The sequence below is a fragment of the Oryctolagus cuniculus genome, chromosome 5 (genome assembly GCF_051225735.1).
Source record: "Oryctolagus cuniculus isolate XC-2025 breed Fujian yellow rabbit chromosome 5, ASM5122573v1, whole genome shotgun sequence".
Lineage (NCBI taxonomy): Eukaryota > Metazoa > Chordata > Mammalia > Lagomorpha > Leporidae > Oryctolagus > Oryctolagus cuniculus.
This window is the reverse complement of record NC_142871.1, coordinates 35,493,553-35,517,587: the sequence shown is the minus strand read 5'-3', so window position 1 is coordinate 35,517,587 and position 24,035 is coordinate 35,493,553. Positions and strand designations below refer to the sequence as shown.

At 39.8% G+C, this 24,035-nt stretch overlaps 1 protein-coding gene across 27 annotated transcripts in view; it reads left to right on the top strand.

Moving 5' to 3' along the window:
• Window positions 1-24,035, top strand: part of EYA4 (EYA transcriptional coactivator and phosphatase 4) — a 341,780-nt gene that overhangs the window by 109,047 nt on the left and 208,698 nt on the right. For 5 of the 27 annotated variants that reach the window (XM_089332664.1, XM_089332661.1, XM_089332660.1 and 2 more), the window contains one exon: window positions 15,720-15,775. The exons of the other annotated variants lie outside the window; for them this stretch is intronic. The gene's annotated coding sequence lies outside the window, so the exon portion shown is untranslated. The remainder of the gene's footprint in view (window positions 1-15,719; window positions 15,776-24,035) is intronic. 27 annotated transcript variants of the gene reach the window in all.

Below are 24,035 nucleotides of genomic sequence, written 5' to 3'. Positions count from 1 at the left end.
CAGGGCACCTAGGCTGAAGGACTAGCATTAGCAGGAGGAGACAGTGTGGCATACCTCAGGAATCACAAGCAGGTCTATGTTGCTGGATTGGAAAATGGGTTTGGAGAAACCTGCCAGGGTCAGGTCCTGGAAGGTTATGTGTTTCAGAGAGGGAACCTTGAACTTAGGAGAGGTAGTGTAGCATAGTGGTCTTGAGTGTGGGTTTAGGTTCTGCCTCTACATTTCACTGAATGTTTAGACAACAATTTGATTTTTCTCTCTTTTTTTTTTTCTTTTGACAGGCAGAATGGATAGTGAGAGAGAGAGACAGAGAGAAAGGTCTTCCTTTTGCCGTTGGTTCACCCTCCAATGGCTGCCGTGGCCGGCGCGTTGCGGCCAGCGTACTGTGCTGATCCGATGGCAGGAGCCAGGTACTTATCCTGGTCCCCATGGGGTGCAGGGCCCAAGTACTTGGGCCATCATCCACTGCACTTCCCTGGCCACAGCAGAGAGCTGGCCTGGAAGAGGGGCAACCTGGACAGAATCCGGTACCCCTACAGGGACTAGAACCCGGTGTGCCGGCGCCGCAAGGCGGAGGATTAGCCTAGTGAGCCGCGGCGCCGGCCTTGATTTTTCTCTCAACATGTAAAATTGTGACCCAAATGATAAATATCTTTTAGGGTTTGGTCATTCAACAGTTAATTTATGAATGCCTACTACATTTCAAAACTTCCTGGCTTGACAATGTAGCACTAAACACACGCACACACAAATCCCTATCATAAAGAGTTTACATTCTGGATAGAATTGAGAGCTAGACAATGAATGATATAGGTAAAAGATGTAGTGTAGTAAGTGACTAAAAAGGGTTGAAGATTGTAGGACCAGGTTAGGAGTTGAGAGGAAGAAAGTTGCAATTTTAAATAAAGTTATCAAGGTACCTCTTTAATATGGCAGTTGAGTAAAGAAAGACCTGAGAAATACAGAGGTCCCAATCACTGAGGGCATTTTGAGGAAGAGGTTTTCTGGTGGAAGGAACAGAAAATGTAAAGACCCCAAGACAGAACATGTGTATCGTATATGAGAAACATAAGCAGTCTGGTTGGAGCTGTGGAAAATAGGAGGTGAGATTTGAGTAGAAGTGGGGTCTAGATCTCTTTGTTGCCATCATAGGTCTTTGTTGGTCATTGTTAGGACTTGGAGTGAGATGAGACCATTACAAATAGTAACACAATCTGACTGTTTTTGATTGTTTGTTTGGTTAAAAATTATTTATTTATTTTGGAAAGTGAGGGAAAGCAAGTGAGTATGCAAGTCATTTGGTTCATTCTCTAAATTCCTGCAATGGCTAGAACTGGGCTGGAGCTAGAGATTCCTAACCAGAGCTAGGAATTCAATCCAGATCTTCCACATAGGTGGAGGTACTAATTACTTGAAGCATGAGTGCTACCTCCCAAGGTCTTCATTGGTAGATAGTTGGAGTGAGGAACCAAAGCTAGAAATAGAATCCAGGTACTCTGATGCAGGACATGAGCATCTTAGCTGTTAAGCTAAACATCATCGCCAATCTGACTGTTTTAACAAGAAACTTTTTCTGTCTTTTTTTGGGATATGAGAATACTTCAAAAAGATTGTGTGACAACGGAATGAAAAGATAAGTTCATTTTTATGCAAAATTTTTGAAATGGCTACATAGTTTATTCATAATATACATTTTCCACAGACTTGAAGACTCCTCATATGTATGAATGTTAAAAAATTTTGCATAAAAATTAAACATTTAAAAGTCATTTTCCACAAATGTCTTTAAGTCCCTATATGGTCTAGATAGGGTGGGAATAGAAGGAAGGCCAGTTAAAAGGCCATTGTTCAGGGACGGAGTGGTGAGAAATCATCTTTGTAAGGATTAAATAACTTGTAAATTTGCCTTGAATACTACCCAGCACATGCTAAGCAGTCAGTAAATGTTAGTTGCGGCTGGTTGGTAAAACCTCTGCCTACTCAGCAGAGAGGGTTTTGACACTAGCTTATTCTTGCACTTTCACTTGCTGAGCACACTGCCCTCCTCTCCGCTGATGAGCATGGTGACCTTGTCTTTTTCTGAAGTGAGTGAGAAAACGTATGTCTGTTACCAGCTGAGACGTGGCAGCCTCACTGAGAGCACTGTCACAGGAGTTAAGAAGAGGGACCAAGGTAGTCATTGCTACCGTTTCGCAGGAGCATTCACAGTGAGCCACTCTTGCAGGCCCCTCAGCATGTTTTCTCTTCCTCTCGGTAACCCAAGGTGGTAGCAATCCTTACAGCAGAGTCTAAATTACCAGTGAGGCCCTTGAGGAGGTTTAGTGTGTTCAACACTAAGGACAGTGTTAAAAAAAAATAGGTGTGTCTTTTTCAACTAGGATGAATTGCCTCTTATCTATTCAACATTTTAAGTAGATTACTTAATTGAATAAAAATATAAAGAAACATTGGTGGACATATCTATGTAATATGTCATTATTCACAATTCTTAAGTAATAGTGATTATATAATGTTCCTAATAAACCTCTGTGTGTGTGTGTATGCCTTTTAACTGGCCTTCCTTCTACCCTCACCCTGTCTAGACCGTATAGGGACTTAAAGACATTTGTGGCAAATGACTTTTAAATGTTTATTTTTATGCAAAATTTTTTAACATTCATACATATGAGGAGTCTTCATCCAGTCTGTGGAAAATGCATATTATGAATGAACGATGCAGATATTTCAAAAATTTTGCATAAAACGTTCTTCCAGGTGATGTGTCTGAGTGATCACAGAAAATTTTGGACCAATAATAATGCTTTCTCTGGTAGTTTTAATAATGCTGCAAAAATTCTGTGATGCCTCTGGGTCCTTTTCTTGCTACATAGATAGTGCAGTCATACAGTATGGTTATTATCACAAATCACAAACAAAGGGGACTGGAGCAAAAGAGGTGCAAGACTTGCCAAAAATATTTAAGTAGGTGAGTGGCAGACTGTATGATAACTCAGTGGGTGGGCTGTGGAGCCCATGTTCTTACAGAATAAAACATCAAAAGGCATTGTCACAGGCATATGGTCTTCCGAAGGACCTTATAGAGAGATCCTGATTTTGCATGTGAAGAAACTGAGGTTTTGATAAGTAGAAACACTTGATGAAGCCAGCTGCTGGTAGAGCAGTTACCATGATCTGTGTCCCTTGTTACTCAACACTCTTGGCTTTGACCCGGCCTAGCCCCGGCTGTTGTAGGCATCTGGCAAATGAAACAGCAGATGGAAAATCCCTCTATTGGTCTCCTCGCCTTTCAAATAAAATGATAAATAGATAAATGTATAATGCAAGTGCCAGTCAAGTAACAACCTTGAAAAACAGAATTGAATCTTTAATTTGAAGATCAGACTTGCATCTTTCAGTTGCTTTATATTTATATTAAAAATCATAAGCAGATTCTTTCATTTTGCATGCTTTTTAGCTACATTTAAGTAGTCATTTCTATAAATCAAATGTAAGGAATAAAATGTACCTTATTTATAACTCACATAAATTTAAATTGCTAAAGAACTGAACTTGACAAAGATCCTCAGTAGGAACTTTAGAAAAAAGTATCACATGCATTTAATACACCCTTTCCAACTGCTATAACAAAAGCAGGGAAAGATTTATGTACAAGAAAAACATTTTTTATTATTTTTTAGTGGGGCATTCATTGCACACACAGTAAGTGTTATAACCAAAACAAATACACAACTGGGACATTGTGTTTAAATTATCTTCTGTCATGTAGTATATAAACCAACAATAGTTTGAAATGTATTTAAGCCACCATCTGGGACAAGGCAAAGCCGTTCCAGGATCCAGCACATGATGAATGTGAGCTGAGTTTCATTAGGAGGCTTCTAGCACGTCTCTGCATCCTGAATCATTTCTTCCACGGTTGGAAAGAATTCCAACATCCGTCCTGGCTCCCTGAGGTTTCGAGTGTTTTTAATAGATCATGACATTTTTTTTTCTGGTCTCATAAAGAACTAAACCAATGAAGTTAAGCATTATTGCATTTAGATTTCCTTTATTCTAGAGAGATAAAGTTCAGATGTAAATGTCCCATCTGTTGAGAAAAGTTATTACTGGGACTGGACAGTTCTAAAAGAGCATATCTCCCCTTTGGAGATGACTCACCATAACTGTCAAAATAGCAAGTAGGTCTGTAGTCATGTGCATGTTTAAGTGCTAGGGGCTAGAGGTGGCTCAAACCTTCGTACTAACCTAGCATTCTAATCTGGACCTGTCTGGCATAAAATCATGTTGCAGTGCTTTCCTTTTAGGACACTGGGCTTGTTGCCTTCTCCCTATATATAAGCTCTCGCTAGTATTGGGCATGGCTCTAAGCACTTGATACAAAGTATCTCATTTGTCTATAACAAGAGTCTATGAGTTAGATACTTTTATAATTGCCATTTTACCTAGGAGGAAATTGAGGGTCTGAAGGCTCCCTGACTTGCCTGGGATGGCACTTGGCTGAGTTCGCCTAAGATAACTGTTAATCTTCTGATTAAGTCCTCACAACAATGCAGACATTATCTCTAAACTCACAGGTGAAATAAGTAGAATCAAGAAGGTTAAGTAACTTCCTCACTTCGAGTGTGTGTGTGTGTGTGTGTGTGTGCGTGTATAACAAATGGAAAAAGCAGGGGTCAAATCCAGGATTTCTGTTCCTAAATTCAATAATTTTAAAATAAAATACATTGATATATTGCCTCATTTTCTATTTCTTTTAAACATTTATTTGAAAGTCAGAGTTACACACAGAGAGTAGAGGCAGAGAGAGACAGAGATGTCTTCCATCTGCTGGTTCACTCCCCAGTTGGCCGCAATGGCCAGAGCTGCGCTGATCCGAAGCCAGGAGCTAGAAGCCTCTTCCAGGTCTCCCTTGTGGGTGCAGGAGCCCAAGAGCTTGGGCCATCTTGTACTGGCCATAGTACAAGATTTCCCAGGCCATAGTAGAGATGGATCAGAAGTGGAGCATCTGGGTCTCGAACCCACACCCATATGGGAGGCCAGAACCTCAGGTGGAGGATTAATCTACTGTGTTGCAGCATTGGCCCTAACAATGATTTTTAATTCAGAGAGATTTTTAAATATAATTATGTATTCTATTATTTATTTGAGAGACAAAGAGAGAGCTGACATCCGCTCTCCAGATTCCCACAATGGCCAGGGTTGGTCTGGGCTGATGCTGGGGGGCAGGGACTCAGTGTAGGTCTCCCACATGGATGGAAGAGAGCTAACTGCTTAAGCCATTATTGCTGGCCCTTAGAGGGCATGTTGGAAGGAAGCTCGAACTGGGAGCTGGGACTGGGACTCAGACCAAGGCACTTTGATGTGGGGATGCAGACATCTTATTCATCAGGCCAGTCCCACCCCTGGAGAAATTTGTTTTTCTTTTTTCGTGCCCAATAATCTTTTATTTAAATTAAATCAGATGAGTTTGCAAGATTACAATTATGGATATGATTTTTATAGCTATTAAACTTTTTATGTTTGGATTGGAATATCGTGTTTACTTCCTAAAATAAAATACAGCAAAAAAACCAATAAGCATAAAAAGAAGTTTTAACATCATATTTAAACAGATCTAAGTAAATTTTCTTTTTAAAAAAGACTTGCTTGTTTGTTTGAAAGGCATAGTTACAGAGAGACAGAGAGAAAGAGAGAGATGGAGAGATCTGCTGGTTCATTCCCCAAATGGCTGCAACAGCTGGGGCTGGGCCGATCTGAAGCCAGGAGCTTCTTTTGGGTCTCCCATGTGGGTACAGGGGCCCAAGGACTTGGACCATCTTCTGCTACTTTCTCAGGCCATAGCAGAGAGCTGGATTGGAAGTGGAGCAGCCAGGTCTTAAACCAGAGCCTATATGGGATGCTAATGTAGCAAGTGGAGGATTAACCTCCTATGCCACAGTGTCAGCCCTCAGTATATTAAGGTTTAAGTGAAATGTGATAATGGTTGTATGATGATCCAGAAGTAAAGTAGTTTTACTCTGGCCAAAACCTTGGAACTTACAAAAAAATATTTTTAAATAAACTAGGCAATACATTGCAACAGTCACTACTAGTTCTCTTACTATGTTAAAATTTTAACTTAAAAATTTAACTTAAATATATCAACATTTTAATGTAGAAATAATAATATAAATAAATAACATAAACAATATAAATAAATAAACCTATAAACACATTTAATATGTCCATTAAAATTTCTCTGATTTAAAGTCATGTGATGGGGCCCGTGCTGTGGTGCAGTGGGTTAAAGCCCTGGCCTGTAGCACTGGCATCCCATATGGGTGCTGGTTAGAGTCCCAGCTGCTCTACTTCAGATCTAGTTCTCTGCTATAGCCTGGGAAAGCAGTGGAAGATGGCCCAAGCCCTTGGGCCCCTGTACCCACGTGGGAGAGCCTGGAAGAATCTCCTGGCTCCTGGCTCCTGACTTTGGATTGGTTCAGCTCTGGCCATTGTGGGCATTTGAGAAGTGAACCAGAGGCTGGAAGATCTCTCTCTCTCTCTCTCTCTCTCTCTCTCTGTGTGTGTGTGTGTGTGTGTGTCTACCTCTCTCTGAAACTCTTTCAAATAAATAAAATAAATCTTTTTTTTTAAAATAAAGTCCTGTGAACATTTCCAAACAAATCTGTGTTCCTTATTGTGATTAAAACAGCACTATTCCAAAATGCTCAGGAATGGTTTTCATTAATTTGCTATTCACAGCGCCATTCTCTCCTTTCTTTCCTCAATAGAATGCTAATAAAACTATGTATTGCAATAAGCTCATGTACTAACATACCTGTTTACTTTGAAACAAGATCTCTTTTTCTGGTTTGAATTTTGCGAATCTCAAAGTTCTCTGGCACAAGGAAGTAGAGTGAGGTTAGCTCCTTGAGAGAAGATTGCGCAGTCTGCATCCATTGTGATGTGTGGAGCTTCTGGCTGAGATCTGTACCTTTTTTTTTTTTTAAGATTTATTTATTTGAAAGGCAGAGTTACACATGCACACATAGAAATATACACACAGATAGAGATCTCTTCCAACTGCTGGTCCACTCCCAAAATGGCTGCAACAGCCAGAGCTGGGCCAAGCTGAAGTCAGGAGCCAGGAGCTTCTTCCAAGTCTCCCATGTGGATGCAGAAGCCCAAGGTCTTGGGCTGTCTTCTGCTGCCCTTCTAGGTGTGTTAGCAAGGGACTGCATCCAAAGTGGAGCAACGTGGACTAGAATCATCACCTACATGGGATATCTTTGCCGCAGGCAGTGTCCTCACCTATTCACAGTGCTGGCTCCTTGTACCTTATTCTTCTGGTATGGAGACAAGATCCTGTACTGATGAAGAAAGTAGTAAGAAGTTTCTGGAATTAGTAGAAGGATAGAAAAGAAGGATAAGGAAAGTCACTGTGTTTTGCTGATACTTAGCAGTTCTTAAAAAGATACTGTTCCTTTGCAGTGAGGTTTTCTGTGGGTAGGGTAGGGGCTGTGCAGGAGTATTGCATTCATACCAGTAGCTCCAGTATTCATGCAGCCTGCAGTGTGAAGAGACTGTGAAGTACTTTGCTGTGTTGTAATTATTACTGCTTCATATGATATTCAATAATTTCTACTTAAAACGCAAGAAAGTTTTATTCTTAGTGAAATATTTGTTGGTGCCAGGGATCTTAGTGCCATGTTATTTCTCACCTACATGTTTGTCCTTTCATTCTGACTTGAAAGCTGCCTAACTGTAATATCTCTGTGGTTGTTTCAGATTGTGAATAACTACACACCAATATGTTCTTACCACATGAACCTCATGCTCACTCCCACATCCGTTTGCTGTTCAATATATGCTTTTAAATTTTTTAAATAATTTTTTCTTATACACTTTATTTTAAAGATTTATTTATTTGAAAATCAGAGTTACACAGAGAGAGAAGGAGAGGCAGGGGGAGAGAGAGAGACAGAGAGAGAGAAAGAGATCTTCCATCCATAGGTTCTCTCCCAAAATGGCTGCAATGGCCGGAGCTGAGCCAAACTGAAGCCAGGATCCAGGATCGTCTTCTGGGTCTCCCACTTGGGTGCAGGGGCCCAAGGGCTTGGGCCATCTTCTGCTGCTTTCCCAGTCCATAGCAGAGAGCTGGATTGGAAGTACAGCAGCCAGGACTCCAACCAGTGCCCATATGGGATGCCAGCACTGCAGGTGGTGGCTTTACCCACTACAACCACAGCACTGGCCCCAAGAATTATTTTATTTATTTGAGAGAGAGGGAGGGAAAAAGATTTGAGTAATGAACCATTAATTGTTATTGCAAGGCAAAAAGTATCATATGACTGACATTGGAAATGATTGATAAGTATTTGATGCCAGCACTGTGGCATAGCAAGTAAAACCATTGCCTGTCATGTCAGGATCCCATATGGGCACTAGTTCATGTCCTTGTTACATTCACTCATCAGCTAAAAACAAAATGTTACAAAAACCAGTGACAGTCACTCATGAAATTTATTGAAAATGAGAAGCAAATGAAAGACAAATGAGAGGCAAGGTAACCAATCGGGACTGGCCACCGACTGGGACCGACACTCCTTATCAGAGTGTGGCCCCAACAGCAGTTTACACATCTTTTTATAGTATTTTGTCCACTAAGGCTCACAATTTTGAACCGCACCCCTGGTATGCAATGAACAATAAAGAGGAAAACCAGAATATGGTTGTAAGATAAGTTAACAATAACAAACCCAATAGCAGATCCAAGATATGGTTGTAAGATAACAGTGAAGGACACATTACGGTCAACCTAGTTCCTGGGAATCTGGGCCCACATAGTTTCACAAGATACATCCTTAGCTGAGTTGTTAGCAAGCAAAGCTAATATGCACAGAAGCAAGAGATCTGCATATAGCTTTTAGCCACACTCACTCCATTTTGATTCTGATTCTACATCCTGACTGCTCCACTTCTGAGCCAGCTCCCTGCTAATGGCTTGGGAAAAGCAGCAGAAGATGGCCTATGTTGGAGACCTGAAGAAGCTCCTGGCTCCTGGCTTTGGCTTGGCTAAGCCCTGGATGATGCAACCACTTGGGAGAGTGAACCAGTGGATGGAAGACCAGTCTGTTTCTCCATCTCTGTAACTCTGACTTTCAAATAAATAAATGGATCTTTAAGAAAAATATTTGGTGATGGCTCTCTGAGGACTTAGGAACTTGAATATGGCACTACAATTTTATCAACAACATTTCCGTTGATTTTGAGACTTTAGTGATTGTAATGATATGTAGAAATGTCCTGGAGAATAACAAAATGTGCAAAACTAAAAGCAATTTACAGTAGTACAGTTTATAGCAAAATCATGTCATCTCAAGGTATAGTAGTTAGCCAAATCAAAAATCCTAAAGTAGATTCTTGAATATTAAAATTTTAGGATAATTGTATGTTTAGCATTAATTTTGTAGGAAACAATTGCATTTTAAATATTTCCAACTTTCCTCTGCATTTCATTTCTAGAAGGCTGGGTGTTATTTGGGTGTAATAGTAATTTCTTAGAATTTTTCTTGATCACTCTGTATCTATTCTAAGAGCCCAGACTTCTTTTTTGGTTCTTATATCTGAATTTGAAGTTACCTCATGAAGTTCCCTTTTTAGTATTTCAGACCTAAACCTACGTTTTCCTACTTGCTTCTTGCTACTACCTCATATACAGTCTGTTCTTATTACCAAGCTGTGTTCATGTTATTCCTCAGTATATTCTCAGTCTCATGATGCCCTCCCACTGCTTTCACATTTGTTCCCGCCAGATGGTGATAACCTCTCTTCTGGATTGCTCTGATTTCTCTAGCCGATGCCCCTCCTTCCTCTCTTTCCTGTTTTTGTCCTTTCTTTATTCAAGGGAAAGAGTGAGTCTTAAGAGGTTAGAGTAGATCACATCTGCTTCTCCCCCAAAACCCCTCACTGACTTGTAATTATACTCAGCTAAAAATCCAGACTTTGCCATGATCTGTAAACCTTGCACCATGTAAGATTGTAAACTCCATGAGGATGCTCTTTTTTGTTCAGGATTGCTTATAATACTTGTTTGTAAAACAGCCACATTACTAAGTGCTGGAGGACATAGCAATACATTTTTAATAAATATTAAAGAAATGGAAAAAGTGAAAAAGGAACATGATTGCACATTGAGTTTGCGCACTGTAAACCTAGAGTTTACAGTCTAATGGTGGAGTTGATATTCATCAAAGGGCTGCACAAAAAATACCTCTGAAGGGACAGTTCTGACCAATGCTGTTTGATGAAAGCAGATTGTAGTGAAATCTTTCTTTTTAAAAAAAAAAAAAAGATTTCATTTATTTATCTGAGAGGCAGAATTACAGAAAGAGAGGGAGAGATATACAGAAAGTCCTTCCATCCGCTGGTTTGCTCCCCAAATGGCCCCAATGGTGGGGTCTGGACCAGGTGGGTGGGGGAGCCCAAGCACTTGGGCCATCCTCAGCCCTTTCCCAGACAATAAGCAGAGAGCTGGAGTGGAAGAGAAGCACGTAGTTCATGTAGTGACGTCTTACTGATAGTAACAACTGATGTCATGAGTGGGGGTGAATTACGGTAAATGGGGGGGTATATGTGTGTGTGTAAGGGAAGAGAGGCCAGGAGATACAGGGAAAGAATTTCACAGAAGCTGATGTCTTACTGATAGTAACAACTGATGTCATGAGTGGGGGTGAATTACGGTAAATGGGGGGGTATATGTGTGTGTGTAAGGGAAGAGAGGCCAGGAGATACAGGGAAAGAATTTCACAGAAGCTGATGTCTTACTGATAGTAACAACTGATGTCATGAGTGGGGGTGAATTATGGTAAATGGGGGGGTATATGTGTGTGTGTAAGGGAAGAGAGGCCAGGAGATACAGGGAAAGAATTTCACAGAAGCTGACGTCTTACTGATAGTAACAACTGATGTCATGAGTGGGGGTGAATTACGGTAAATGGGGGGATATATGTGTGTGTGTAAGGGAAGAGAGACCAGGAGATACAGGGAAAGAATTTCACAGAAGCTGATGTCTTACTGATAGTAACAACTGATGTCATGAGTGGGGGTGAATTACGGTAAATGGGGGGGTATATGTGTGTGTGTAAGGGAAGAGAGGCCAGGAGATACAGGGAAAGAATTTCACAGAAGCTGACATCTTACTGATAGTAACAACTGATGTCATGAGTGGGGGTGAATTACGGTAAATGGGCGAACAGTAAGTTTAGAAGCCTGCTGCAGAAGGAGCAAGCCAGGGCTGCAGCGCGTGCGTGGGAATGGCCATTTCCACAAAACGTAGTGTGTCTGAGTTAAGGATTTTCTAATTAATTGAGTGTGAGAATGTGTCAAGGAAATGAGAGGAACTGATAAGTTTTTGGCTAAGCGTTTTGGTGGATGTTGATAGACAAAATTAAATGTTTGGAGATTTAGATTTAATTGTGTGTGTGTGTCCTCGTGTGCATGAGAAAGAGGGAAAGAAAAGAGGAGCCAGGAGCACAACATACTTTGGGCAAATTAAATGACATTTTGAATCTCATATTTGTCACATCATTTGTAAAACAGACATAAAATACTTAATTTGGAGTAGGTGTTCAGATAAGTGATTAAGCCTCCCCCAGCCCCAACTATGGGCCTGCACTGTGGCATAGTGGGCTAGGCCTCTGGCTGCAGGGCTGGCATCTCATATTGGCTCTGGTTCATGTCCTGGATGCTCCTCTTCTGATCCAGCTCTCTGCTGTGGCCTGGGAAAGCAGAAAATGGTCCAGGTGCTTGGGACCTTGCACCCGCATTGGAGACCTGGAAGGATCTCCTGGCTCCTGGATTCAGATCAGCCCAGCTCCAGCTGTTGTGGCCATTTGGGGAGTGAACCATTGGATGGATGGTCTCTTTCTTTCTCTGCTTCTCCCTCTCTCTGTGTAACTCTGCCTCTCAAAAAAAGAAGAAGAAAATAAAAAAGACCTGCCCCAACCAACTGACATGTCCCATGGCAGAGTACCTGAGTTCAATCCCCATCTTCAACTTTTGACTATGATTTGCTGCCAGTGCCGATCCTGGGGAGCACTGATGATGGCTCAAGTAATTTGCTCCCTGTCACACATGTGAGACACTTGAATTGAGCTTCTGGCTCAGGTTTGAGCCTCATCCAAGCCCCTGGCTGTTGCAGATATTTGGGGGAATGAAGGTCCATGGGAACTCTGTCTGTGCCTCTCAAATTAAAACACACACACACACACACACACACACACACTGGGAAAACTTAAGACTTGGTGAAAAGCAAGTGAAATAATTAAAATGCTTTATAAATTGGTATTCTCATAGCTCATTATTCTTAATGTTTAAGATAATTCCCGGTATTCTGTAATTTTAGTCTCCAGGCCTTCTGAAGCTGGACTGTCAGTTAGATACTCACTCTCAGCACATCACATTTGCTCAAACCTTCCTGCTCCTGCAAAGTAAACTTTCTACTATAGATCTTCCATTTTAGTACCATTTTTTTGCTTCCATCCTTTTTTTCTGCTCCTATTAAATTTGTATCCCTTTCCTATTTGCTTCCTATCACCTCTTTTCTTTTTTTCTTCATTCCACATCGAACTATATTTTGACTCCAGAAGATGCCATTTTTCCACTCCCCTATAGCTCTTAGTGTAAGACTATCATTCCCTCTTGCGCTGACTTCCTGTTTCCTTGTCAGGGAGAAGGATTTAGGATTAAGTATAGACAGGTCCAGTCTTCTAAGATCATTATATTCTTTTGCTTATTTCCATTTCATTTTTATCAACTTGGCTTTTTTGCTTTAAAAGCTGCCCACAAAATCACGTTTGTAACATTTTTGGTTATGCTTTTAAAGAGAGAATTACAGTATTGGACTCCTGTGTGTGATAGTGCATAGCTGTGGAGCACTTGGTTTGTTCCATTTTGGTCTTTAGGGGAAAGGTGGGACCCCCTTTCCTTCAGCATGTCCTCCCTCTGGTTCAGGAGAGTTTCTCTCAAACCAAGCCTGTCTCTTCCCTGAGGGTTGAGGAATGGCTGTCGTCCTGTGCCTGCTCTTCAGATTGCCTTGAAAAAGCCGGAACTGGAGATGGAGGATCTGAACACATATGTGCTTCCTACTGCTATTCACAATGACCATTTTTGTCTTTATTTTGGAGTAAAATATTTATTTAGAATAATTCTACCTTTGAGTATTTTGTTTTCACTTATCAGTTGATCTGCAGTTTAGTTTCTAGGAGAAAATAAGTTTAGATGCTGAGTGGGATAATTTAATGATATAGAAAATGCAGCGAAGCTGGTTGTTGCTATTCAAGTGGCAAAGCCAAACTGGATTGAGTTGTCTTATGGTCAAAATATGGTAACCAAGATCCAGTTATTCAGATAAATTTGGGTCTAAAAATTTATATAATTTATTATGATTTTACTTTTATAACTGTTTTCCATTCTTTGTTATGTGAATATCTAGATTTGTTCTCCAACTTCTTTTTCCTTACATAATTGAAAGATTAGGAATTGGTTTTCTGTTACATTCATTCACTTTTTATTTGTATTTAAGGGGATTACAGATAATATTTATGAGTTATTTCTCCTTTTCCACGAGGATCTTACTGATGTCTTATTTTTCTAAGCAAATCTACGTGTTGACTTTTCTTAGAATGTTTTCTGTCTTTTTAGAATACTTTCTTACGGAATTGAAAATGGTCAAAACCTAACATGCAGCTATATTTTGAAAACTATTTCTATATTAAAAATATTTTAAGTTGTGGCAAGTTTATAGGTTTTACATTAGTATCTGAGTAAAGCTGTTGATGGAAGTGTATGTGGTTAAAGTGATGAAAATGCAAATACAGCCAAATCATTCATCTGCTACAAATTACTTATGACTTCTGAGTTGGTCTTCAAAAATTGAAAGATAAGTTGAGCATTACTGATTAAATGTTACGCTAGGCGAAAAGTATAGACGAGAAAATATAAATGGCACCTTTTGTGCCCGGGGAGACTGCATGCATGCAAGTAGTGTTGTGTATGATATGTGGAGTTGTTAACTTCTGCAACACTTTGTTTGACTCTTTGCAGATTCCACCATTAATTTTAATTTCTTTGACTTAAAAATAAATATGTAATTGAAGCCTAATGAAAAAATTTAATCTGTATAAAAATAATCAAAAACATCTAACAGTTAACTCTTTTGGTTTTTAGAGTACTCAGCCATTAGTGTGAATGGCAGAAGATTAACTATTCTTGGTGTAATTTGTGTGAAAACACACACAGGTTAACATGTTTATTTTTCTTGTTCTACTTTATCAAGTATATTGATTCTCTTGCATTATAATAAAGCATAGTTTTTCTTCTAGACACACTGCCTCCTGCAAAAAAAAAATTGTCTCTCAAATGGTATTTTTAGCTAAAATCAAGTAAACATGGTGATATTACCACCCTATTAATAAAATGCTAATATTAGGAAACGTTAACTTTTATTTTCATTTGACTGTCTTGAGCATCTTTCATGTTAAATATTTCTAGCCCGTGAAACATTTTACAGGTTACTATGAAGCATTTGATACCTCTCTCCTTTTAGTAGTTGTTGATAGGAACTCCAAAGCAGTGGAAATTTCAAGCTGAAATTGGAGTCTGTGTGGAACCAACTTCAGAAGTCACCCTGTTTTCCTTCCTCATCTACTACTGGAGTGTGATTTTGGGTGGTGACTGACTTTCTAATACAACTTTAAAAGAACATACTATGTAAACTATCGCATCTCTCCAGTTACCCTCAGTGAAAACCACATGGCTAAGCTGAGGGGAAATCCACCCACATGGAAAGGAGCCAGTCTCTAGGAGAACATGTTTGATGGAACTCCTGCACAATGAAGATCTGTGATTATTGAAGCAGCACACACTTTCAGTTTTTAGGCCACTAAAACACACTTGGCCGGCACAGCTGTGAAGTCAGAGGAGGTTGCAGATATTATTCAGATTTTTTAGCAACCACAGAGTCTGTTTTTTATAGAGTATTTTCCAAGTGCTTTTGAAAACCTATCAAATATTAAGTGTTTTCTGGGAATGTTGAAGATTTCTCTCTCCCTTGATGGCAATTTCAATCTTAATGTAAAATATTCAATTGTATGTAAATCTTATTTTTTAAGTTGAGAACATTGCACTAAGATAATAAGGTTGTGTGAAATTAATAAGAGGGAACAATCTACATGAGATTTGGTTTTCTTAAATTCTTAAATTGCTGAAAATTATCTTAAAGATAATGAAAGAAGATGAATGCAAGATAATAAATGTGGAAAGATAACTAAACAAACTTTAGAAACTGAAGTGTTTCTATGGCTGAAGCAAGCCCAGAGGGCCTTGGAATAGAGGTAAAAGTTGAAACTAGACAAACAGGAAGCTTGTGGCTTTCTATTATGGTGAAAAATATACAGTAATGATCATGAAATATATTGATTCTTATTGTAATTCATTTTTAAAGCCATTTTGTTTTTCAACTGTTGAGATTTGTATTGTTGAAAAGATGTTTTGTATCTTCTACCAGGAAGTTATATTAGAGTTGAGTGACAGCCACAGTGTGGTCACTTCATAAAAAGGGAGTGACGTAAAATCAACAGGAACAGTGTTTTCCGAAGTGTCAGCACCAGGGTCTGGCTCACTGGAGCAAGCTGTGACACTACACAGCACACACTCCAGAAAGCTCTTTTGCTTTCCCACAGGGCATCCTGCAAACCCTGGCAGGGCTCAAGGACCACCCTCTCACTGATGTCACCGTGTAAGTGGGGACATGATTTGTATGCCTGTTGAAGAGCCTCTCCCTAATTCTCACTTCAGTAAGCTGAAAACTTCTAATTCTCTTAAAAGCCTGGCAGCTTTACTTTGTTCTCAGCAATTAGTTATTATTAATGAAGGTAATTTAATATTGATGATCATCTGAAAAATAAATAAGCTGCATTTATTGGTTCCCTTAAATTCTTGGGCACAGTTTCCTCATCATTCATGACTATAGACCTTATGATTTTACAACCTTATGTAAGAACTCACACACAGTCTACACTGCATCCTCACACACCATCTACACTGCATCCTCACAGTCTACACTGGATCCTCATCTTGATCAATATAATAGCTGTTGACCAATACAATTGTTCTTGAGCAATATAGGAGTTCTGTGTTTTTGACCAATGTAATAGTTCTATAATCAGCTACGTAAATAAGCATTATTCTAGCCACCAATTAAGGCAAATGTATGCTAGAGCAGATTTTTGTGCTTGGTGAAGTTGTTTCATTGTAGATGTTGGGTACTGGAGCTCTTGTCATATTGTAGACATTTGGCAAGTGAAAAAGGATATCTCTATCTTTGTATCTAACTGCCTTTGAAATCAATAAAAAACTGAATATCAAAAGGTGAAAACAAAATAACATTTAGAAAGTTAATACATACTTAACTGAAATATTATCCTAGCTTACCAATTCTACCACCTATCTTTTTATTGATTATTTCCCATTGGTTTTTACTTTACCCCTTGTAGGTCTTTCCTTACTTATATATAGCTAGTCATTAATGTTCTTGTTCATTCCGCACCAACAGAAACATCTCCATTTTCCTTTTAAAACAATATTTTGATCTGGCTGGCTGGGCATTCTTTTTCCTGTTCAAGGTACCTGTCAACTTGATGACTTCCTAGCTGCCTGTTGATGGCCTGCCACCTAGCACACAGGTGCTCTTGTGCCTTCCCTTTTGTACTGTTCCCGTTGGGTGTTGTTTTTCTTTGGTTTCCATAGAGGGCTAGCCTTGCTTCATTCATTTTGAACCATTGAGTCTTTGCATAAATTCATTGTTCATATTGGATTAAGAAAGAAAAAAAAAAAAACAAAGAAATGGGGGGGCAGAGTCTGCATGAGCCACTCAAAGCTGGTTGAGCATCATTCATTCTCTTGGCAAATTCAGAAGGTCAGGGAAGTTGAGAAATGCAAACACTTGTAGGCAGCTCATTTCAGTAGCTCAAAACAAATACCTGGGGCTACCAGGAAACAAGAATGTGCACATCATTATGCTTAAAAGAATCTCAATGTTTGAGGAACAGTGTTAAAATTATCTACATAGGTAGATGCATGAAAATTAATTTAGCTACTTGGCAAGCAGTGACCAAATTGAGCTTGCTGTAACAGATTCAGTCATGAGTTCTGGGCAGGTACTGGGATTGAAGTACTCATGATCTGATTACTAACTGTGTGTGTATAAATATATGTATATGTACGTTTACAATGTATTTCAAGTCTCTCTACGTTTTACCATGGAATTACTGAAATTTAGCACAGTTGTTTAAGTTGAAATTTATTCTAGTTATACCACTATTTGGAGTAAATAAAAATAATTTAAAAAGAATAAATTCCTATATCCTGGAATAAAACTATTCTTAAGTGTTTTACGAAACGAACGAGAAATGATATCTTCTTATCTTGTCACTGCTAATGTGTAGCTAATAACCACGTAATAGTTTGGTGTGTGCCTATCTGAATTGTTATGTAACCATTTTCAGTCTCAATCATCTGTCCATCTGTCCACCCAGCCACCCACCCATCTACTCACACAGTCCTCCATGTATATTCTGTTTCTTATACAAATGTGATATTGCTATTTGCCTTGTAATGATGCTTCCACTATTCATGTAGTTTTCAATATAAATATATGGGATTGTAGAACTTTTATTTATAGGTCTGCAGTTCAGACAAGATGATGTCCCAATGCTGTATTTCTTAATGTGTAGTTATTCAGGCTGGATTTTATTTTCTCTGAAGTATGATAGTTTGAGAGCAGTTTAAGCTCTACTCTTTGCTAAGGGCTGTACTTTATTAGGGTGTGACTGCTTCTCACTTTTTGGCTTAAGGATAGACTTTTTTTTTTCCCCTGATAGTAAACTGTTAAAGAATACTGGCTTTTCTATGAAGGTGAGTGATATCAGGAGTTGACCCCTTAAAATCTATACAGAAATGTGGCCCTTTAAAGTTCTCCAGAAGTGCCATCTGGGGTGCCACATATGCTACCGGAATTTAGGGTGCCATATGATATCACCATATGCTTATTAATAAATCCCAATATTAATAAGCCCGAGAGGGTTTTTGCCTAATATTTAGAGAAGAATTCTAAATACTGGCACCGATAAACGAGGCAGCATGGTACATTTTAAGCTTTTATTTAGTGAGAAGGATGCATAGGAGAGTGAGAGCTTTATTGAGAGCGAGGTAAATCTGGATTCATACCAAGCACCAGGAACCAGCCACGTGGAGGAGCACCTAGACCAGGAAGCCCTAGGGCGTTCGGCCACACGCCCTGGAGGCACAGGGCTACAGAAAACCCCCTCCTGTCAAGAGGCAAAGGCACAGGGCTACAACAAGCCCCCTCCTGGCAAGAGGCCAGGGAAGAAAAGAAGGGCAAGAAAGGGGGAACACACCGTGTCCCAGGCTTTTAACCCACTTCCAAAGGGTAGTGGTTAATTAACCTGATTGACTGATGAGCACCCAGGTGTGGCCAGGTAGGGGCATGAGGTCACACAGGGGCATGGAGAAGGCGTGGTCTTCCAGCTCACAAAAGTAATCAATTTTAACCTGTATGCCTGCCTGATTTGTTAGCTTCTTTTTGCTTGCTCTAGTTCTTTTTTTTTTTTTTTTTTTAAAGATTTATTTTATTTACTTGAAAGACAGAGTTAGAGAGAGGTAGAAACAGAGAGGTCTTCTATCCGCTGGCTCACTCCCCAGATGGCTGCAACTGCTGGAGCTGCACCGATCCGAAGCCAGGAGCCAGGAACCTCCTCCAAGTCTCCCACGTGGGCGCAGGGGCCCAAGGACTTGGGCCATCCTCCGCTGCTTTCCCAGGCCACAGCAGAGAGCTGGATCTGAAGTGGAGCAGCCGGGACTAGAACCGGAGCCCGTAAGGGATGCCGGCGCTTCAGGCCAGGGCATTAACCCGCTGCGCCACAGCACCAGCCCCTCTAGTTATTTTCTAATTGTAGTTCTTGAAATGTCTTTATGTTTATTTTCATACCTACTCTGCCGTTCCAATCTCAAAAAACTTGCAGTTGGTTTATTCTGTTTCCAGAAGCTTTTTCTTTTTTGTTATCCATGTCTCCTTTGGTTCAAAGAATTAGTTTTAAAAAATTCTTTTTTTAAGATTAATTTTATTTATTTGAAAGGCAGAGGTACAGAGAGAGAGAGAGAGAGAGAGAGAGGGAGAGACAGAGACAGAGACAGAGCGTGGTACCTTCCATTCACTGATTCAGTTCCCAAACGGCCTCAGTGGGCAGGGCTGGGCCAGGTGTGGTAGATCCTGGAGCTTCATCTGGATCTACCACGTGGGTAGCAGGTGCCCAAGTACTTAGGCCATCTTTGCTGCTGCATTCCCAGTCCTGTTAACAGGGAGTTGGATTGGAAGCGGGGCAGCCAGGATGTCAACTGCTACACATATGGGATTCTGGCATTTCAAGTAGTGGTTAATGCACTGTGCCACAACACTGCCCCACCCCATTCTCTTTTTCCACTGTCCAGAGTCTTTCGAACTCAGTTAGTTGCTTTAACACCTTCAGTTGCCGTTCCAAACAGCATACCTAATATGTTTTGCTCCAGTGTAGATACTACTTGTAGATATTGTACTTTTTGTTATCTAATGCTCTCATTTTCCCTAAATGTTTCTCCTTTGGGGTTTCTGTGTAAGTCCATACATTTTCTACTCTTTTTCACTTCCTGCAATTGTTTGAATATTTGTCCCATAAACTCAGGAGTTTGGTTCCCAAAGTCATATGTTAAAGGCATTAAGAGAATAGAAATTTAAGCCAATTGTGTTTAGAAGGGGGCCAATGGAAATTGATTAGATTTGATTGAGTCAGTAGGGTGGAGCTCCCATTAGAGAATCCTGATGACTTTATAAGGAAAGGGAGAAAGACTACGTAGACAGAGACACAGACCTCCTGCCAGGTGCTGCCATGAGCCACCAGCAGACTGTCAACAAAAAGGCCATCACCAGATGAGGCCCTGGACTTGAACTCCAGAATCATGAGTTCTTCATCGAGTTGGCGCACCTCAAGCGTTTTGTAATAGTCAGGAAAGGCTGAATAATAAAATTCCTTTGACACCATTTATGTTTGATGCAGTTGAGCTTCTTATTAATGTGATTATCTGAACATAATGTACTGCTTTTCTAAAGCACTAATTAATCTCTGGTGTTATGTTCAAGTAGTGAGCTTGCTTCCAGGAGGCCACATTCACAGCATTCCCACTTTTCAAGCTTCTGCAGCAGTCAACGGCCATGCCATGTCGACAGCCCTCCTTCTGATGTGCATGGTGAGCAGTGATCTGTGCAGAAAACACTCACCCTCTCTCTGCTTCTCCCTCCTCCCTACCAGATTTTGGAGCTCAGGAAGCTTTGCTTCATGGCTCTTAGGGATGAGGAGGTTTTCACATTCAGGACAGTGCTTAAATTTTTGAGAATATCCATATGTTGGCATCTTTTAAGAATCAGAATTTAAGCACTTGAAACAAGCAGGGCATTATGCCTCTATTTGGATTCAGCAGGCAGAATTTAGCCATAAGAAAATAATCTGCAAACTGAAACAAGATGAGCAAAAAAATCTTACCTTAATTATTTCACAATTATTCTATTATTTTTCTTCATTTTATAATTTTGTCAGTTTTTACTCTGAATATTTTCAGATGTATGTGAAATGTCATGATAAATATACCTTCTTGGTGGATTTTGCCTTTAGTTATTGGACAGTGTCCCTTTGTATCACTTAATGCTTTTTTGACTTACACTTTACTTGTTCCATATTGGCATTGCTGTTCAGCTTCCTTTGGTTCATATTAGTTAGATATTCCTCTTTTCATCTCCATGTTTTTCATTTATATTAAATGAGAATTTAAACAATTAAAAATTGTTCTGCATAGTTGTGTTTTGAGTAGAATAAGTTTCACTTCTTAATTTTTAAAATAGCTCTAATCAATTCTATATTTCAGTGGGGAGTTTATTATTTGCCTTTATTGTGTTTTAAAATTTTATCTATTTTTTGAAAGACAAAGTTTGCACATAGGCAGGAAGGTAGGTAGGAAGAGGTTGGAACGCAATCCTTTGCACTCTACTATGGGATGTGAGAGTCCCCAGCTGGCAGCTGAACCTGCTGTGCCACAAAGCCTACCCCTACATTTAGTGTGTTAGTTACTTGTATTTATTTATGTTATCTTCTTTAGAATTTTTATTACTGTCCTCTTTTTACTTTTTTCAATTCGGATTGATAAAGCTTTCTGTATTTCATTTTATCTGTCTCTACTTGTTTGAAAGCTTATATCAGATTTTTCTTTATAGTATTGTTCACTCTCTAAACACCTGCAACAGCCAGGTGAGGGTAGGCTGTGTGTGTGGCAAAAATCCAGGTCTCCCATGTGGATAGGAAGGAACCAAACACCTTGGGCTATCATCTGCTGCCTCCCAAGTTTGCACATTTGTTGGAAGTTGGAATCAGAAGCATAGCTGGATCTCAAACCAAGGTGTTCTGATGTGGGGTACTGTCGTCCTAATCAGCAACTTAGCTACTAGGCCAAATACCCACTCCGCACAGTTTTATTTCTTTAGGAATCATTTTTGTTTCTAAATATGCATAAGTTAATTTTTGCATTTTGGAAATTTAAAATCTAAGGGCTAATGGTGTAGAAATAACAGGTAAAGCTGCCACCTGGAACACCACTGTCCCATATGAATGCTGTTTCAAACCCTGGTGGCTCCACTTTCACCCTAGCTCCCTGCTAATGGCCTGGGAAAAACAGCAGAAGATGGTCCAAATACTTGGGCTTCTGCCACCCATGGAGACCTGGATGAAGGTCCTGGCCCTTGACATTTGCCCCGCCCATCCCAGCCCTGGCTGTTGCATCCATCTGGGAAGTGAACAGCAAGAATCTCTCTCCCTGTTTCTCCCTCTGTCTGTATAGCTCTGACTTTCAAATAAATAAAGCTTAAAAATATTAAAGTCTATCTGTATGTCTATAATATTCCTGAGCATACTTTAGAATGTTGTAAATATTCACCAAATAATTCTCATTGTTAATATTGATTAGAGCTTGGTTTAATCTTTTGAAATGTCATGTAATTACTTCTTATTTTACAGTGAGCAGCTAACTAAATTTACAATATTTTATTTGTTTTTTTCCTTGTTATCCTGTTGTGTTTGTATGGATTTCTTTTTTTCTACATAGTGAAATCTGTCCTTAAATAATTAATTCAGTGATGGTGTGTGGGCAGCTTTAATTTTATTTTTGAGTAATACTTTAGCTGGGCATAATATTCTGAACTAAAATTTATTTTCTCCTTAATATTTCAAAGATGTTATCTACTTCTAGTTGGAACATGGTAAACAAAAATTGTTGCTGACAAGATACTGCTCTCAATCTACTGTGGATAATCTGTTTTTCTGTCTAGTGGCTTTTGATATTTGGCCTCATTTGCAGTTTTATTTGTTGTACCTAATTGATCCAGCTTTAGTTATCTTTCAAGATATTCAGAGTAGCCGGCTTACTAGGCTAATCCTCTGCCTGTGGCGCCGGCACCCCGGGGTTCCAGTCCCGGTTGGGGCGCCGGATTCTGTCCCAGTTGCTTCTCTTCCAGTCCAGCTCTCTGCTGTGGCCTGGAAGTGAAGTGGAGGATGGCCCAAGTGCTTGGGCCCTGCACCCGCATGGCTCCTGGCTTCTGATCAGTGCAGCGCACCGGCCGCAAGGCGCCAGCCGTAACGGCCACCCGGAGGGTGAATCAACGGGAAAGGAAGACCTTTCTCTCTGTCTCTCTCTCTCTCTCTCACTAACTCTGCCTGTCCAAAAAAAAAAAAAAAGATATTCAGAGATTCAGAGTAAAGTTTTGACCTGAAGAATTATATATAAGTATTAAATTATTAACTTCTGTATCTTCAAATACTCTTCCTCTACATATTCTGCAGTTCCTATCAGATAATGATGGAGACACTTGATTGCTTTTCGATGTCTCCTTGTTTCAACAGTTTCTTATTTTCTTGTTAATATTTTAAAATTTACAATATCTGTATTCCCTGTTCCTTTAAACTTCTATCAGTTGTTTGCTAATGTTGGAGGAGGTCCAAGAAAAATTTTCCTGACTTATCTATTTGAAAATCCTAAATTAACTCCCATGAAAGTAATTTCATATGGAGAAACATTTACATTCAAATTAGTTGATTTTAATGGTAGTTTTTTTTTTTGGATTAGGGTTCCTTTCTTTTTATTTGAGAGGGGGAGAGGACCTGGGAGGAAAAATGGGGAAGAGAGAGAAACAAAGGTTAGTGCTCCCATTTACTGGTACACTTTCAAAATGCTGCTATGACAGACGCTTGGTCAGAGCCAGGAGTCCAGGTCTCCTTCTCCTCTATGTGGGCAGCAGGGGCTCAGTTACTTAAGCTATCATCTTTTGCCTCCCAAGGTTTGAACTGGTGGGAATCTGGAATCTGGCACCAGAGCTTAGAATCAAAGCCAGGTATTCTGATGTGGGACACAGATGTCTTAACCAGTGTCTCAACTGCTAGGCCAAACACCAGTCCCAGGATTTCTTTTAATGTATTTTGGAATTTGAGTATGTAGGCTTATGAGGGTTTGTTTAAAAGTTCATGGAAAATGCAAAAATGCAAAATATGGACGAAACATGCATGCATTTTATAATTTCTTTGCACTAAAATATTTCTTTTGGACTTTTGAAGTACCTGCATATTTTGAGTGGGAGACTTTCAGCAGAAATTGTTTCTTCCCTGGCATCCTTTCATAATTAGATGAAGTTTGGTATAAGACAGGCAAACGACCCACACACCAGATCATGGTGTCAGTCACCCTGGGTGTGATCCTCTCTGTATATTGTGTTGTGCTCATTTAGGCCTGGGTTGCCCAGGAGCCAAATTCCTGCCTATTTCTGGACATAGAGGCCAAAAGGTCTCTGGCTTCTGCCTCCCTTACCATGTTTACATTTTCTACATAAACATATTTTCCCTAATTTAAAA